The 12,723-nt window shown below is 43.6% G+C and overlaps 1 protein-coding gene across 9 annotated transcripts in view; it reads right to left on the bottom strand.

Moving 5' to 3' along the window:
* LOC123519904 overlaps nt 1–12,723 on the bottom strand; it is a 51,085-nt gene that overhangs the window by 29,804 nt on the left and 8,558 nt on the right. The window lies entirely within an intron of this gene.

Here is a 12,723-nt window from a genome sequence, read left to right as displayed (position 1 = left end):
AACGTTACAACCGTTTAACACTTTTAATGTGTTCAGTAAACACCTATAACGTACCTGTTGAGTGTGGTTTGAAGCTGGAGTGTCCATAGCTAATAAAAACAGTGGTAAATTATGGACAATACACAATGCTGTCGTCTGCTGTGCTACCCACGTACTCTGTGACGTCACGACCGTAATGGCGGCTTCTTCCAACATCGTGAGAGGAATTTAAGTTATCTCTCCAATATCCAGTCAACTAGACATTTATAGGATGCAATATATGCACTACGTTTACTTTGGTATGTGGCATGATGCAATTCCAGGCTTTTCCCAGAACCGGAAATATGTCCATTTTTTTCTATATTTTCAGGTAATTAATGGCGAACGTTTGCTAAGTGTTGCGTAGCCAGTCTTCGTGGTTTTTATAAAATGTTGACATATAAGTTTAACACAGTCTTTTATACCAAAGTCATGGTGTGAGATTAATCCTTTACTCACTTACAAGAGATCTAACAGATTCTTCTGCATTTAGATAATCTTAGTAATTTTCGGATAAAATGACATTTACGGTTTTACTGTTATCAGGGATTAAGATTTTTTATAGGATTTTATTACTTAGAATATATGTGAAAAGTGGATAATATATACAGTACATGTGCGAGTATATATGTACACATGTGATATTCCTTCAAAGATGTCCAACACGCCTTTGATTCTTTTCCTGGAAGGAAGAAGACCCGATTTGACTTTTTCTGGACTTTTAATTATTTTTCGTAGGAATTTTCCGTGTACCTTATGGTGCAGGAAGGCGTTTGTGTTCCTTATATCGAGTTCCAGGAGACCCTTGTAGAATACAAACTTTAATCTGAGAATCTTTCAAAGTTAGATTTGAAGTACTTCATAGTAAGCCTGCTGTGGAAAAACTGGTATTTTTATTTTGTGTCCTGCCCTGCAGACATCTCGAGAGAGGAGGCTACTCTGAATAAGATTAGTGAGTATTTTAATGATAAGTTTCATATCACCGACTGAACGTTCCAATAAGATAATTAATTTAAAGAATACGAGTACAAAAGGACGATATTTCACGGGAGCCACAGAAAAGCGAAGGCGTTACAGATATTTGTACTCGTAATGTAGCCAGCCACTGAAGGACGCTTGTCAGTCGTACGTACTCATAGCGATAGTAACTATATAGAAACAGGCGAGGTACAACGAAGTTAAATAGAAAGGAAAGCGAAAACATTTTAGTATGAATGAGACGCCCTCCTTGGAGATACCGAGAAGGAGCTGCTACATTCATCCACCGGATTTGGGTGAAACGTGAAAAATGAGCGTTGGAATTGAATGCGGCAGATTAAAGTGCTGAGGTGTAGCGGAGATGGATGAGTAGGAGGTGCTGTTATATTATATTCCACCGTGTTGGAACAGTGGAACGAGCGTTAGGGTTTGGTCATTTGGGTGTAGATGTTGATGCCGCGGAGTCATTGGAGGGCCGGGGTGAGCCATCGTGCGTGTGAGGGAGGGAAGGTTACAGGGCTTTAAGGGAAGCTTAGAGGTAGAAGGCCATGTCTGTGGAGGTAAATATGTAAATGTCTGAGGGGATTGTTGTAGCGCGGGTGTGTATGGCTGTGAGACTTGGAAATTAAATGCAAGGTTGAGAAAGAGAGTCTATGTATTGGAAATGAAATTAAGGGTGCGAGAACATTTACTGGCGTGAGGCGGTTTGTCAGTGAAGGATGGTAGAGGCGCGGAGAGCAGGGGAAACGCGTGTAATATGCTAAAGAAGTGCAGATGAAGGGCGTGCTATGGTGATTAAAGGTAAGGTGGAGGGAGTACACCAAGCTGTGCGTTACTGCCTTGACTCTCCACTCTTACATTAACTCTGGCATATCTTGTTGAGTGGACGCGAATCGGGCCCTTCATCCTTCTTTGTGGGAAGGTATATGTGAATGTGTAATATGGTACAATGTAATATAATTATGAGAAACTCAAACCTTTCCGGCACGTGTAAGGTTTCTTTTTTTCTTATTTATTTATTAAGAGGAAAAGCTGAACAAAGGAATCTTTCAACGAGGGAAAATTAAAAATAAACCTTCCAAGAACCCAATGAAGTTCCGGAAACAAGACAATGACCTCATTCACATGCACTGTCTCCCTCTCACGTCCACACCATCTGTCCCTATTGTGTACCTACTCTGTGTGTGTGTGTGTGTGTGTGTGTGTGTGTGTGTGTGTGTGTGTGTGTGTGTGTTTCTCATTTCTTCAAGTTATATAATTTTTCTTATTTTGTGTGTTTTGTTGTATGTATATCTGTTTTTCCTTAAGCGTCCATTATTGTCAGTGTTATTTTCTGTGTGGACATACCTAAATTGTTCTCACTATATCTTATTAGTCTTTGTGATTTGTAGTCACGGAAACCTACCTATCTACCTACTTATTTTGGTTTGTGTGTGTGTGTGTGTGTGTGTGTGTGTGTGTGTGTGTGTGTGTGTGTGTGTGTGTGTGTGTGTGTGTGTGTGTGTGTGTATATGTCTGTGCGCGCTCTTCTCAACAATTCATATCCTTCCACTTCGCAATCTTATCTTTTCCATTAAAAAGTACAGTAATCATACATATAGCCCAGGAAGGACCTTAAGGTTAGATATTATTGGTATTCCTTTACATTCCGATATATGGCAGTGTGGGTGCAGTGTGGGTATGGCTGAGGGAGACGCCAGTGACATTAAAAGGAGTGATCAAGTTGTTCAAACCTCCAAAACCTGTTGCTGCATCTTGCCGAGAGAAACAGTCCAAGTTTACTCATGTACTGTCACAAGTTTGGCATTATCGTTACCAGTTAAAAGCTTCCTTGTAATTGTGTGGAAGGAGGAACAACTGGATAAACAAGCAGCATCAGGACACTCAGGGCTGCAAAGATAGAGAAGCAGCATCAGGACACTCAAGGCTGAGACTCTTTACCAATTTAGCTATAACGCTCTGCAGTGACTGGAGACGAATATGATCCACCGCCGCTGTCTGGCCGCCACGCCGCACTCCACAATATTGCTCAACCCAAGACGTCTTTCACTCCACATGAAAATCAGGTGAAATTTGTTTAACGTATATTTTCAAATTCAGCCATTGACCGATATTTCCAGCCATGTCAGCGCCTTTTATTGACTCCACTTTTTTTTTTTTTGTAAGCTTCTGTGTAGTTTATTGGTGGTGGTTTGCAGACAGTCAGCTTTGATAACTTGTGTTGTTTAAGAGAAAAAAAAAAACCAGACATGAGAACCCAGCAAAACATTTCTGTCATCGTAGAGAATATTTTGGTGGAGTAACAAGTTTCCAAAATACTGGTCATTTTTTTCTTCCTGTCATTTTTATTTGTTTATCTTTTGATGACTTTTGTTTTCATACAGACGCTGCACTTCACACTTACCCTCTGACAAAACTTGGTGGAATTTCTTAGGAGTTTCCAATTTTTGTATATGATTTTCCAACAGACAGACCGGTTCATGAAGCCAGTCGCACTTTTGACGCTCTCCATATCATCTTTAATGGTAATAATAATAATGATCCTTATGATAATAGTAATGATGATTATAATGATACTATTGATAATTATTATAATGAGGATAATAAAAATGATAATAATAAAAATAATAATAATAATAATAATAAAAAAAAATAATAATAATAGTAGATATGTAACTCGCCTGTTGACAGACCGTTCCATGAAATTAATAATGCCCCTTTTCGCTACTTTTCAATTCTGATAATAATAACACCAGCAGTATTAAAGGAAATTATTAAATAATAATCACAACAACGATCACATCGGTAATAATAAGCCAGACACACAGTTACGTGAAGGTCAAACCACTTTTGCCACTTTTCAATACTAACGAGAAGATGAACAGTGACGCTGATAACAATGATGAAGAATAGTAGTAGTAACAGCAATAATGGTAATAACAATGACAATGACGGTAATAAAAATAATGATAATAATAATGATAGCAGCGACAATGTCAGTAATAATAAGCGTCTTGTCACATCCCCCCTCCCCCCTAGCAGGAACGAACGAGGTAAAATTTAGATTGCTGATGCACCTCATCTGGCCCCGACACGCTCCTCACCAGGCTAATCCAGCTCATTTATAACACGGCCAGCGTCAATACCTCGCTGCTTCTCCTCCACCACACCTCACCTCACCTGATCTCGCTTCGCTTCACCTCACCTTGCCTCACCTGGCCTCGCCTTGCCTCGTCTCACTTTGCCTTACCTTGCCTGGCCTTATCTCACCTCGCCTCGTCTTGCCTTACCTCACCTCGCCTCGCCTCACCTCGCCTCTCCTCGCCTTTCCTCGCCTTGCCTCACCTTGCCTTGTCTCCTCTTGTCTCGCTCTCTCACCACGACAATTTTCCAAGACCACAGAGACGACTGGCTGGTTCATCAAGAGTGTTTGTTCAGTTATTAATGTAGAAATCTTGTTAATCTGAATACCTGTAACTTCCACTACACCCTTGAAAAACACCAATAACTTCCCCTACACCCTTGAAAAACACCAATAACTTCTACTACACCCTTGAAAAACACCAATAACTTCTACTACACCCTTGAAAAACACCAATAACTTCCCTACACCCTTGAAAAACACCAATAACTTCTACTACACCCTTGAAAAACACCAATAACTTCCACTACACCCTTGAAAAACACCAATAACTTCCCTACACCCTTGAAAAAAAACACCAATAACTTCCATTACACCCTTGAAAAACACCAATAACTTCCACTACACCCTTGAAAAACACCAATAACTTCTACTACACCCTTGAAAAACACCAATAACTTCCACTACACCCTTGAAATACACCAATAACTTCCCCTACACCATTGAAAAACACCAGTCACTAAAGCCATGATATGAAAAACAGTACTTTTAAGATTCTGTTTCACTTCAACTAGAGCATATTGAAAGTGTTAGTGATGGTGGTGGTTGGTGGTGGTGGTGGTAGAAGTGGTGGTGGTGGTCCGGAAGTGTTTCAGAATGTGATTTTGACAGGGCTGACTCCTCTACAGTTTTTAATCCTCTCCCCTTTCCCAATCCTTTTATTTTCAGCAGTTTTATATTGTTCCCTTGCCTACTCTTATTGTTTCCCTTCTTCACTCTTTTATTGTTGTGTTCTTATTCTGGTTTGGTTCTCCTCCACCCTACCTACGTTTCTTATTCCCTTCCTTCGTCGTCTTCTGTTTCTGCATTACATCTTTCTATATATATTTTTCTCTCTTGTCTGCCTCATCTTGTCCCCGTTCGCCTTCTACGTATATTTGCTCATAATCCTTACCTCCCTTCCTTCCTTCCTCCTCCTCCTCCTCCTCCTCCTCCTCCTCCTCCTCCTCCTCCTCCTCCTCCTCCTCCTCCTCCTCCTCCTCCTCCTCCTCCTCCTCCTCCTCCTCCTTGTCGTCGTAATTGTCTTCGTCGTCATCATCCCTCTTCTCTTGTCTTTCGTCCTTCCATCTCCTGCTCCTGCTCCTCTTCCTCCTCCTCCTCCTCCTCCTCCTCCTCCTCCTCCTCCTCCTCCTCCTCCTCCTCCTCCTCCCTTTTCCCTTTCCCTTTCTCGCCCACCTTGTCCTCGCCCATATCCTCTTCTTTTTCATCTTGTTTTCTTGTTTGTATTCTTGTCCTCGTCTTCGCCTGTCCCCCTTCCTCCTCATTCTCCTCTTCCTTTTCCTCCTTCTTTTCCTTCTCGTCCTCGTCCTCATCGTCCTCCTCCTTGTCCTCGTCCCCGTCCCCCTCCGCATCCCGGTCCTCTTCCTTTTCTTTCTCCTCCTTCTCCTCCTCCTCTTCCTCTTCTTCTCTTTCCTCGTTCCATTTTCTTATAATTTTCTTCTCCCCTGTTTTTTTCCTTTTTCTGTTTCTTCTTCTTCTTCTTCTTCTTCTTCTTCTTCTTCTTCTTCTTCTTCTTCTTCTCTTGTTATTTTTTCTTGTTATTTTTTCTTTTTTCTTTCTTTCTATCTTTCTTTCTTTTTCTGTATTTCTTTATCTCCTCCTCTTATTTCTCCTCCTCCTCCTCCTCCTCCTCCTCCTATTCGTTAGAAGCCAACATGCTTTCTTTTACTTGCTGTTCCAATATTTCCTGTGTTTCTGCTCACTTCCTTCACCACCTCCTCTTCCTCTGGGCAGAGTGACGAACATGTACCCATAAATAGGTAAGTATAGGTAGAAACACACTCTTCGTTAAACATCATGCAATTCGTAGTTTGTTCATTTAGTTCAGCTCACTTCCCTTTTGTTTGTCTTAAGAAGTATCGGCAACTGATACAACAACTGGTACCATCCTGATCACGTGGTACCGATGCAAATGCTGATGTTATGTTTACGTTCGCTGTATATTAGCAGGCGGATCCTCCTGAGAAGAGTAGTTCGCTAGTGGCTGCATGAAGCGAGACCAGGCGAGCGTTGGAGGGTTACTTTGTGAGTTGGCAGGGTAATGTGTGCACGACAAGAAAGACTATTAATCCCTTCAGTTCTGGAACACATTTTTTATCTTGAGATTATTTTATACGATTAAACCATCATATTGACATTAGGAAAGGTATATGTGGGTCAAAAGATTAATGACCAGAGTCTTTCCTATTTCAATCCCCACATGAGTTTCTGAAGGTGTATAAAATGACGAAATAGTAAGCAGAATGAATATGAAATTGCGTCATGGTGCTGAAGGGGTTAATTAAGGAGGTTGTTGTGTGTCTGTTGATCTCAGTGCTGTGTCAGTGTGTTCACAAAGCTCAAAACTCTATAGCTAAGGGATGTGATGTCGCTGTTTAAGTGATAACAAAACAGTGACGTATTCCAGTAATGTAAGACGTAACACCACTGAACCTCCCCCACCTTACATCATAATACTCTTCTGTCTTTGGGTTAAATAAAGTAGGTCACTTATATCGACTGATGTTCAAGCATCTACAGAAACTAACTTGTCAGACTGAAAGAACTTACGAAGAAGACATCACCGTTGTTAGAAATCAATCAAAGGCACAGTAACCATTTCATTCCTGACCATACAGCTATCCATATACCAATTCCAAATAATCCCATTGGTTGTGATGTTTGCCATTTTTTTTGGTTAGATAAGTGATATAAATAAATTGTGTACTCTGACTTGTTTGAAACTATTTAACCCTTCAGTACTGGAACACATTTTTACCTTGAGATTTGTGTACGATTGAACCATTTTATTGACATCAGGAAGGGTCTATGCAGGTCAGAAGATTAATGGCCAGAGTCTTCACTATTTTAATCCCCCATATAAGTTTCGAAAGGTGTATAAAATCACCAAAAAAAGTAAGAAGAATGAATATGGGAACGCGTCACGGTACTCAAGGAGTTAACAATACGCTTCCTAAACCCCTTCAGTATGATGATACATTTCTACACTCATTCTGCTTACTATTTGGCGATTTTATACAACTTCAGAAACTTATGTGGGGATTAAAACAGTGAAGACTGTAGCCATTCATCTTCTGATCTCCATAAACCCTTCTTAATGTCAATAAAATGGTCTAATCATACCCAAAACTCATGGTAGAAATGCGTCCCAGTACTGAAGTGGTTAAATCAAATGTTCCTGTCCTGGCTAGTGGCTCTTGCCATGAGGGTCAGGTGGTCGAGCCTCATCCTTGGTGCCATTGAGAGGGAGGGGCAACGTACATTTAGGGAACTCTGCACAGGTCTCTTACTTTAGCTGTTTACTTCACGGGAAACCCTTTTAAAATTTCCTCCACTTTTTCGCGCTCTCTTCCGCCTCCTCCGTCGTTCTGTTCTTTTCTTCTCCACTATTCCTATCCTTCCTAGCATCCTCCTTGTCCTCCACCACCACCACCTCCTCCTCCTCCTCCTCCTCCTCCTCCTCCTCCTCCTCCTCCTCCTCCTCCTCCTCCTCCCAGGAAAAATTGACTCCCGTGTGTCTGAGCCTCTGCCTCCACTTTCCCTCCCAGCCTCTCATCTTTTTCTTCCTTCTTTTCTTTCTTCTTTCTTTCTTCTCTTTCTTCTCCATGGTCTTTTTTCCCTTCTGGTCCCACCGCATATTTCCCTCGTCTCTCTCCTTCTATTTCTTCCTTCTTATCTGTATCGTCTTGTTTTTCCTCATAATCTTCATCATCAGTGCTCTCTTTTTCCCTCCTCCTCCTCCTCCTCCTCCTCTCCTCCTCCTCCTCTTCCTCCTCCTCCTCCTCCTCCTCCTCCTCCTCCTCCTCCTCCTCCTCCTCCTCCTCCTCCTCCTCCTCCTCCTCCTTTTCCTCAGCGCCCGTGACTCTTGACACACAATGACTCCTGATATTACGGTCGGGGTTCGAATCCCTCCAGGAACGCCATTTAGAGGGAGGCGTAGCGCTCTCCCGTAACCCTAACGCACCTCTATTACAGCACCTGTTTACTCCTGCGAAAAGCTATTTCCATTTTCTTCTTCACTCTCCCTTTTTTTATGTCCCTCTGCTCCTTTTGCTCTTAGTCTCGTATTTTTTACTGCCGCGGGGTGTGACGGGATAGTGGGCGAGGGCGTGGGCGGTGGTGGAATGACAGGTGGGGAGATAAGGTGGGCGTGGCGCTCATTAAAGGCCCCTTCATGACTCGCTTTATGTGGCGCCACCTCGTTGTGTCTCGCGCACTTCGGCGACTCGTGTTGATTCTTGCCTCCTCATTTCAGCTGATGTATTGCCGTACTGACTCCCTGCCCTGCTGGTGTGGCCTGGCCGTGCTGGCAGTATTGGGTGTGTTGCTTATGTTTCTTCCTGGAGTCCTGAGTTTTCTCCCTTCGTCTTTCCTTTTTTTTGTGCGTGAGGTGATTGCCCATGATGTGTTTTCCTCTCGTGAAAGTACAGGAGTCAATTTTTCTTGGGTTGGTAGGTGAAGAAGAGGAGGAGGACAAAGGAGGAAAAGGAAAAGAAACGAAGAGGAGGAGGATGTAAGGAGAAAAGCAATTTTTTTTTAAAGGCTTTTCAGTGAAGGAAGCAAGTAAGGTAACAGCTGACCTGCAAATGAGGCGTAGACTGCAGGTGTGAGGGCCGCGTGTGTTCGGCGTGGCTTGACATGCTGAGTGTGAGAGGCTGGACATGTTCCCTTGGTTACAACGTCCTCACTCAAGCCGGGAAGAATAAAAAATATCCAGCAATTCATTTTCCTCATAAGCCAAAGTCTGTATGCTTTGTGACTTAATGCGGCTCAGCACTTCACTACACATACATCAGCAAAATGATTTATATTGCATTTCAAAACCAGTTCTTAAAGACGTGTAACAAACTCAACAAAAAAAAAGAAAGGAAAAAGAAACAACCTTTCATTACGTTCAAATGCACGATATTTCTTTTTGCACGGCGATAAATTATACTGTTTTATAGCGGACTCTTAAAAGCTTGTAATTATAGCAATACGAAAAGAAAAACAAGCTTCCTACAACTTGTAGCGCCTCGTGAGTGCCGCTCGAGGTCTGCCTGGCGTGGTGTGACTTCATCAAGCTCAGACACTCGCTGCCGCCGTTCCATCTTGCCCGGTATCAGTAATTCCGGGATCCTGGCACACATTTTCCCACCACCTCAGCGAGAGACCTAGTTAACACCCTCCGCCCCACCTCCCAAACACACTGCCACCCTCCCAGCCTCAATAACCTCCTCCACACCGCCACTCTATTACTGCCACCTCGTTAACGGCATGTGTGTGGAGGGTGGGTGGGGGTGCTGAATGGTCCTGCGGGAGGAATGAGGCGCCGCAGCTCGTCTCTCATGAACAGCTGTGTTTTAGATGCTTGTCACGTGGATGACAGCGGTCGGTGATGAGTCGTGTTCATGGCTCGCTGGTAAAAAGCGACTTACTGATCCGTACACACACACACACACACACACACACACACACACACACACACACACACACACACACACACACACACACACACACACACACGTACAGCGTTGTGGGAGGATATTTATATAGTCGCACATCACCTTTATAACAGGCAACATTTCCCGAGTGTAGCACCGCAGGCCCTTTGGAGGACTGACTGGGGTTGCAATAACGTCACGGAGGCACATATGTCAACCCGGCTCACCTGCGACGCTGTATCGAACCCCATAAATCACCATTGAGCAAACACAGTACGACTCCCACCGCCCTCAGTCAACAGTGACGGGTGACTCATCTTGGGTGCGGCCCACAAGAGTCGAGGACACCTCAATTTTCCAACGAGCAGCGGCAGAGTGGGAGGCGCGCGGGTGTAACAGAAGCAGGAAAGCAGAGTGGGTGGTGGGGAAAAACACATGGCTCAGCTTGGATTTATTTTTTTTCTCGGCGGAACGAGATTATAAATTTAATTTCCTCTCCAACACGAGATCGTCAGGTTGGGATCGTCATTGTGTCAGGCGGGGCGGGGCTCGCTTGCATCATCCTATCGCCGTGACGGGCTTTTGGGCTTACATTGTGTTGCCGCCAAACTCTCATAACAGGAAAACACAGATAATCCAACTCACTGCTGCCAAATATCCCTCGTTGTCGACACAAACTTGGTGCAAATGAACAGTTAATTACTAAATGTCTTTACACACCAACACGTGACGCATCTCGGCATAATATTCAACCGTTGTACTGACATTTTCACTCAATCTGCAGGGCCTGACCTGGAGCAGGGAGGCGTGTAATGCACCACCACCACTAAGTTGTTGTAAAGACTCGGGGCTTCCCAGCATCAACAGAAATGGCTGAAAACAACTGGCTAGTCTGTGCAATTCATCATAATTGTATTGTGTGACTGAACATTCATCGTGGCGCGGGATAAACACTCGAGTATCAGTCCATCATGAGGCTGTGCGAGGCGAGGCGTGAGGGAGGCAAAGAGTAAAGCATCTCACAAGACCAGGAAGCATTATTAAATTCTCCAACTCTCATTTGATGTTGTGCATGAAAGGGAAGCTCTCAGTAGCTGCAGCTTAACGACTCACGCCTGCCCTCCTTAATCATCCGTCAGCCTCAATATTCCCTCCACCAGGCATAAATTTCCTCACTGTTCGGAAAAAAAGGGAGGAGGAGATGTATTGTCCTGCGCCAGTCCTCCGTCCTCAGTCCTCCCCGACACGCGGGTCTGGTCAGGCTGCCGCCGCCGCCACCTGCCAGCGACGCCCCACCACACGTCACCTTAAAGCTGAACATGAGCTTCACCAGAGCTTGTCCGAGCCTGTGAAGCTTTTATTGTTTACTGTCACTGTCTGTGGGTGTCGTGAGGTGGTTCACCGGCCGCCGCTGACTGATGGTTCGCGCCAAAATGAAAAGCAATGTAGATTCCTGTGTGTGCTCCCAGCCCCCTGCGCGGCCTGGCTTGCTGGGGCGTGAGGGAAGAGCAAAACAAGTATTTCTTTACTTCATGACATTTATGATTCATCGTCAGACATTTTATTCTAAAGGTTTTTATTGTGATTTTTTTTTCCGTGCGGCCGTTGGTTCCCGTGCCTGCCTTTACTGGCGCTTGTAATGTAATCAGCTTTTTATTTTTTCTTCTACATATTTATTATGTATTTGATATTTAAAAAAACAATGTATGTGTATGTTTTTATGGAACACCATTATTTTTCCCGTCGTTAATTGTTATACTGCTGCTCTTGTTATTGATAATGTTAATTTTATCATTATCATTATATTATTATTATTATTATTATTATTATTATTATTATTATTATTATTATTATTATTATTATTATTATTATTATTATTATTATTATTATTATTATTATTATTACTATTATTATCACTATTATTATAATTCTTGTTATTTATTTATTGGTACAACATTAGTAGTAGTAGCAGTGGGAGGAGGAGGAAAAATAATAATAATAGTTTTGTAGTAGTAGCAACAACAACAACAATAGTATCAGTAGCATTAGTAGCAGAAGCAACAAGAGGAGTAGCAGTAGCAGTAGCAAAGTTAAGGGCACACATAATGAAACCTGGTGAAGCAGAGCCCAATAATCTGGCCTGGCAAAGTGTCTCCTCCCTCACCCTCGCAGCTTCTGTCTCCCACGAAAGTCCTTCCCATCAATTCTTTTTCCCCCTATTTTTTTCGCCTTCCTCTTTTTCCAGGCGGGGTGACACGATCCGCATCTCCTCTGCACTTGTTTCCTCTTTACTTTATTCCGCGGCGATAGTTTAGGGCGCCGGGCCGCTGCTCAGGCCGTGCTCATAACTCTCTATAGTGTTCCGGGACCCTTGGAGAAGAGTGAAGAGACGGGGGAGGGATATGTAAAGGGCGTCCGATCCGCTGGTCTAATTGATGGGGACTCATGTGGTATAGGGGCGCGGCTCTCTCTCTCTCTCTCTCTCTCTCTCTCTCTCTCTCTCTCTCTCTCTCTCTCTCTCTCTCTCTCTCTCTCTCTCTCTCTCTCTCTCTCTCTCTCTCTCTCTCTCTCTCTCTCTCTCTCTCTCTCTGTAGAGGGTTAAAACGATACTCGGGCGGCGGCGTGTGTACATGAGTTTGTGTGGGAACTGGCTGGCTGGGCGTGAGGGGCGACCTCGTGTGAGCAAGACAGAGTGAGGGAATATGTAACAGGAATAAAATCTGTGGAAAAGTGAAGAGTGCTACATGCGAGGAGTGACCAAAAGGGGGAGAGGAGATCGCCACTCATCCCTCGCACGTCACTGGAGGGAGGGGAGGCACTGTGAGGTGAATGTAAAGGGATGACGCAACAAGGAGTTTGCGTTATAGTCAATGGTGTGATGCA

The sequence above is a fragment of the Portunus trituberculatus genome, chromosome 46 (assembly GCF_017591435.1).
Source record: "Portunus trituberculatus isolate SZX2019 chromosome 46, ASM1759143v1, whole genome shotgun sequence".
NCBI lineage: Eukaryota > Metazoa > Arthropoda > Malacostraca > Decapoda > Portunidae > Portunus > Portunus trituberculatus.
This window is presented reverse-complemented; position numbering and strand designations above follow the sequence as displayed.